The following is a 6,507-nucleotide window of genomic DNA, read 5'->3' on the forward strand; positions in this document are numbered from 1 at the left end:
TTGGAAAGTGATGTTCAAAAGCGAGAATTCTAAAAAAGGAAGAGAACTCCGTCCTGGAGCGAGCAGGTCCTGCCTGGAGCTCGGCGCTCATCCCTGTCCCGATGCCCCTTCCACAGCGAGTCTCCCTTCAAACCGCAATCTTGATACACACGTGCAGTAAGTTAGCTCCTTCGTTTATACTTTTTACATGTAGTTGAGATGATAAAGTCATGAATTTTGTTAGTTTGAACCCTCACGAGCTCCCCGGGTGAAGTCTGGAACCCGCCCGCTCCGAGGGCAGGGAGAGGCCGAGAAGCAGGCAGGAGGCCCCAGACGGGCGGGCGGCAGGCAGGTGTGACAACGGGGGGCTCCCATCCAGCTCGTCTGGGGCGACAGATGAGCACATTTGGGGCCTGCCCACCAGCCCCTTGGGGTTCACGGGGAGGCCTCAGCGGGGTCCCTGCACCGTCCACAGGGTCTCAGCACCACATGCCCCTCAAGGTGCAGCCTGGAAACGCGCTCCCACCGTGGGAAAGGGCAGCCCCACCCCAAGGACGGGAGAGTGAGGGGCCCGCCGCGGGTCAGCCGGGGTCATGTCCTCTCTCTGACCTCTGCCAGGAGTCTATTCGCTTCACTGCACCTCGGGTCACTCCCTCCCACGAGCTTACAACAGGATTCACCTGGGACGGGATTCCCACCCGCCGGGCTGCCCAGCAGCTGGAGGCCGGCAGCGGGCCGTGGCGGGGGGTGCGGGCTGGGCCCCCGGCCAGTGCAGAGGGGACACGGCGGCGGCCCCCAGGCCACCCTGTGCTTGGCTCGTCCCGCTGCTCCCTCCGTTAGCCTGGGCCGTGTGCACGGTGCAGGGGGGACGAGGCAGGGCTGAGGGCTGACCGCGGCAGAGCCCACTGGTGGGGCCCGCCGTGCCAGCCCGAGCATCTGGAGCCAGCAGGCCCGGCCACCCTCCACCTTGACCTCAGGGCTGCGGACAGCCTGGCGGCCTCCGTCTCCGCCTCGGACTGGGGCCACTGCAGGGGAGGAGGCGCGCTCCTAAACCACAGAAGGCGGCTCGGGCCTTGACTTACGCACGGGGTAAGTTCCAGAAAAGGCTGCCTGGAGTGCCGGAGAGGTCGGACCTGGGCGTGACCTCGGGCCCCCCCAAGACAGAGGAGGGGGCTGGGGCGCTGAGAACCTCCCAGGACCTCAGGCCGGGGCGGGCACAGAAGCTGCGGCCGGAGACGCGTGCACACGCGCACAGCCCCTGCGTGTCCCTCGCTTCCCGCTGGGCGCCCGGGCCGCGAGGCCCGCCCGAGGGCACAGCGGGGCTCCCGGCGCAGGTGGCCTCTGAGGCAGAAGTGGGGGGTGGCGTGGGGTGGCCTCCGCCGCCTGCCCCCGGGCGCTGGGGCTCGCTGTCTCGGGGCTCTGAGCCGGGCTGGCTTGGTCTGGTGGGACGGGGACCCAGCCCAGGCAGCCCCAGCGAGGCCGCGGGCCCAGCCCTGGACACGGGCGCCCGGGCCGCAGCTGCTCGTGGGGCAGCAGAGTGCCCGCCCGCCGTCGTGTGTTCTGCAGGTGCTTCTTGAGGTCTAATCTGCCGTGAGTTCATCTGTCGCCGCGGTAGAGTTCTGTGATTTTTAGTAAATTTGTAGGCTCGTGTAACCATGCACCGTCCAGTGCAGGCCATTTCACACGCACGCACGCAGCGCTGGGAACCCTGCAGAACGCCTTCCCTCTGTGATCCGGCTTCTCTGGACGTTCTGTGCACACCGAGTCAGTCCAGCTGCTTCCCCTCAACGTCCCGCTAGTGAGGTCTGGCCCTTCTGCACCACGAATCCCTACTTTGTTCCTTTCTATTGTTTTTAGTGTAAACCACGCCTCGTGTATCCGCTCACCGCTTCATGGACACTGGAGCTGACCGCAGGCCTAGCCATCGTGAGCAGCGCTGCCTGAGCTTCGCGGGCGTCCACGTCTGCAGACACACGGTGTCATTTCTCTTGGGGACGCTCCTGGGTCGCATGAACCTGTGACTTTACGAAACTGCCAAGCCGTTTGTCCCACTGTAACACCATTTCCCGGTCCCCCAAGCAACCAACGTGCAGGGACCCCAGACTCTGCGTCCTCGACAACACTCGGCGCCGTCTGTCTTTTTCTTGTAGCTTCGCTCGACGGTGCCGTGCGCTGTCTCCCCGCGGTTTTACTCTCCATTTTCCCCACTGGCTCATGGAGAGGGACAGCTTTTCATGGGCTTACTCATCATTCATAGGCCTCTCTTCGTGAAATAGCCACTCAAACCTTTGGCACATTTTAAAGATGTGGATGGCTTCTTATTTTTGAATCATAAGAGCTCTTTGTATAATCTGGACAAAATTCCTGTTTGTACGCAACTTGTGTCTTTCAGAGGCATTAAGAAAAGAGGAAGATATACTTACCGTGCCTTTGGTGTTAGTACTCGGCTCGACCATTTCTGGTGCTGCGATTCTTCCCACAGACCCTCAGCACTGCCGAGTCTCTTGCTTTCAGCTCACAGGACCTCCTCTGGTGTTTCTGGGAAGACAGGTCCGGTAGAAGCATGTTCTTGAACTTTATGCGGGAACTGTTTCATCCTCAGCTTTGAAGGGTACTGTGTGGACCGTGAACTCCTGGTTCACAGTCTTCTCGTGCCCTTTGAGGTCATCGCTCCACGGCCTCCTGCCCCCGCCGTGCCCCGCGGCCGTTATCCTGTGGCCCCTAACGGTCCCTACGGTGCGTCCCTTCTTTCTTGCTATTGTCACGGTTCTCCTTGTCTTCTGAGAGCTCGACCAGCATGTGCCTAGGTATAGCTAGACCTCTGTGTATTTTGTTTTTCATCAAATTTGGGAAGTTTTTGGCCATCCATTATGTCTTGAAATATTTCCTCCGGCCCCTGCCCTTCTCTCCTTCTGGGACTCCCCTTACAGGTATCTTGATATTCTGTTGCTCTCCCCCCGTCTCTGAGGTTCTGTTCATTCTCCTCCGTATTTTTTCTTCTGTTCTTCGTATTGGATAACGTCTACTGATCTCACTTCGGGTGCTCGGATTCTTTACTCCTGAAATCCACCACGGAGCAAATCTGTTCATCGCTGTAGCTGCACTTTTCAACTCTGGAATTTTCATCTGGATCTTTTTTTAAAACATTTTTTTTTTTAAAGATTTTATTTATTTATTTGAGACAGAGAGAATGAGAGAGAGAGAGCACATGAGAGGGAGGAGGGTCAGAGGGAGAAGCAGACCCCCCGCCGAGCAGGGAGCCCGATGCGGGACTCGATCCAGGGACTCCAGGATCATGACCTGAGCCGAAGGCAGTCGCTTAACCAACTGAGCCACCCAGGAGCCCCTGGATCTTTTTTTAAAAATACGTATTTCCATCTACTTGAGAACCTCTTGATTCATTACTAAGGATGGTTTCCTTTAGTTCTTCGGTTACATACTAACAGCTGCCTCGAGTCTTTGCACACTGAACGTCTGAGGACACAGAGTCTCTATCCACTGCTTTTTTCCTGAGTAGGGACCTGTCGACATAAAATGAACGAACCTTTAAAAAAAATTTTAAAGAGAAAGGAAAGGAGTTGTATTCAAGCCCCGGTTAGGATAGCTGCCCAGGATATACAATCTTCATAAAGGAGAAAGTGCTCTGGGGAAGGAGCATTTGGAGCGGGGTTATGTATGTTTTGTTTTTAACGTAAAGTTACAAATCATCGTGGTGAAGGACATTCCAGAGAATTACAGACTGTCTTGTGTGTTTAGTATGTGAGGCCACGTGGCTCCATCTTTTGGAAACTTATGGAGGTTTTACACTTCTCTTTTATGTTTGAGTTTTTTTTTTTTTTTTTTTTAAGGTTATTTGCTAATGAAGCAGATGTTCAACGTGTGCCCAGGGTAGACCTAGAGCCCCTGCTTTGAAGTGTGGTGCAGTCCTTCTGATTTCGGTAGACGTTAACGTACCGCTTCCCCGGGGACCCAGGAGGGGAGCCCACAAACCTAAAGTTGAAAATTTCCTTTGGGGATGCCTGGCCGGCTCAGTCCGAGGAGCATGCGACTCTTGATCTCGGGTTGTGAGTTCGAGCCTCACGTTGGGCGTAGAGATGACTTAAAAATAAAATCTTTAAAAAAAAAAAAAAGGAAAATTTCCTTTGTTGTATCAGAGCGCACCTTAACGTTGCTTCACACCCCTTACAGTGTGTTGTTCAAGACCGGAGGTTTCAGATAACGTGTTACCCATATGGCTGCAGTACTTAGCTCCGCGTGCCGGCCCTCCCCGAGGCTGATTCTGCTTTGTCGGTTCCTTCCTCGCTTTGTCTCTTTGCAGCCTGACTTGCGTCTAGATCTGGGCGAACTCGCTCTGTGCTGTGTCCATCCTGGTATCGCTGGTTGGTTCTGTTTCTTTACTTCCTTTGCGTTTCAAGCCTGCCTTCCTAAGGGTTGTCCCCTTGTCCGCGTAGGTGAGCGCCCAGCCAGTGATTTCACGGAGGCGGCCGGACCGCCCCCAGCCAGGAGAGCGTCCCTTGTCCGCTGATGAATCTGAACGGAGTGGGGGTGTTGTCAGAGCTCAGGCTGTTCTCAGGCCCCCCTGGGCCCCCCGTGGTAGGTTCCGTGGCGGGCGAGGTGCCGTGTTAGGCGGGGTGTGCATGCATGTGCGCAGTCCCCGTGCCGCCCTCCCCTTCTCCGCCCTCCTCTTGCCCCACGCCCCGGAGGCTGACCCCTCGGACCACATCTCCCAGGTGCTCGCCCTCTGATTTCTGGCCTGGTTGACGGATGGGGAGCACGAGGAGGAGGAGACAGGTGGGGTGTGTGTTCACCGTCCCGACCTTTCTTCAGGACCACGTACGTCTCTGTTAGCGGAGCTTGTTAGTAACAAAGGACTGCAGACACACACGACCAACACATGTTGTTCCCAGCTCTGGAGGTTGGACGGCCGAGATCAGGCTGCTGGCACCGGAGGGTGAGGGCCCCCCTCCCCGGGGCAGACTTCCCCGTGTCCTCATGTGGCAGGAGGGCAGGGGCTCTGTGGGTCTCACGTGAGGGCTCCACCCTCATGACCTCATCACCTCCCAAAGGCTCACCTCCTAACATCGTCACACCAGGTGTTAGGATTTCAAGATGAGAGTTTGGGGGACACACACATTCAAACCACAGTGGCGGGGTCGTCACATCCTGATCACGGTTCCCACCACGCAGGGACCCCAGCTTCCCTGGGCCTCTGAGAACTCCGTGATTCCCCGCCGGTCTCTGCACCCCCCGGCTCGCAGCGTCTGTGTGCGTCCTGCCCTTATCTCTGAGAGGGGCCCTTTCTGAAACACCTCCTCGTGTGAACTGTTATAAGGTCTGTTTCTTGCGGGGGCCCCGGCTGGGACAGAGGGAAGCAGGGCTGCCGGCCAGGTGCTTGGCCCAAGCAGACGGCCGAATGGGGGCGCCTTCTGCTCTGAGGGGGAGCGGGGAGGGGATGCTTGGTGGCCAGTAACCGAGAGCCGTGCTTTGTCAGCGGAGAGGTCCCTGTTAAACATGGAGTCAAGAAACTAAGCTGGCCTAGAGACCGGAGCTCGGGAGAGGGCGGGTGGTCTAGATCGGGAAGCCATCAGCACACAGAGGGTGCTCAGGCCGAGGGGACAGGACAGACGGGACGGGACAAGAGGGGTCTGTTTATGGCTTCTGCCGTCTGTTCTGCAAACCCCGAGCCTGCGATCTGTCACCCGCCATTTCCAGCCCAACAGGTGTTGGGAGGCAGGACCTTAGGGCTCACTCACTGTTTCCACTGGCCTTCACTTCTGTCACTCACGCCAGTGATCTTGTTGGTAGTCTGACACTTTGCACATCCGAAATTGGGATGTCCGGGGGGAGGCTCCATACCAGGCCTTTGCCACTTACCCGCTAGGTGATTATGGGTACGTTCAAACCCACAGGTCCAGCTTCCTCCTCTGAAAATGTGGGGATTGGAAGAGTTGACCTCCAGCCCCCCGCTCCATTAGTTCGTGGAGGCGCCAGCAGGTGAGGCTCAGGAAGGCCCTGGAAGGCTCCTCGTGGAAGGAGGCAGAACCAGTATATTGTTCAGGATGCTCGTGGCTGCAGGAATAGAAAACCCAGTTGAAATGGCTTGAAGAAGGAAGATTTAGGATTCCACAGAATAAGAAATTTGGAGACAGGACTGTTCCAGACGTGGTTAATTCTCTGAGTCCGTATCTCAGGCTGGTTCTCCTTATGGTCACAGGATGGCTGCCAGGGATCCAGGCACAGACTGTTACACAGTGTCCACAGAACAGAGAAGAACGGGGAGGATTTTCCTCCATGTCCCATTTTACTAAATGTCTGGGCCTCCCCAGCCCTGCCCCTGGAGACTTTCCCTAATGTCTCAGTGGCAGAATTGGACACACGCCCACTCCTACGCGGGCTAACAGGAGAAACGGTCAGCTTTTGGTCAAGCATGACCGAGCTGGGGGTCGGCTGCTGGCTCCCTGTACCAGGTCGTGTTCTGACGGGTGAGATGGCAGGGGAGCCGGCGGGGGCCTCTGTCCCACGGGGATC

Source organism: Mirounga leonina, unplaced genomic scaffold, assembly GCF_011800145.1.
Source record: "Mirounga leonina isolate KUSES-001 unplaced genomic scaffold, KU_Mleo_1.0 Mir_171, whole genome shotgun sequence".
Taxonomy (NCBI): domain Eukaryota; kingdom Metazoa; phylum Chordata; class Mammalia; order Carnivora; family Phocidae; genus Mirounga; species Mirounga leonina.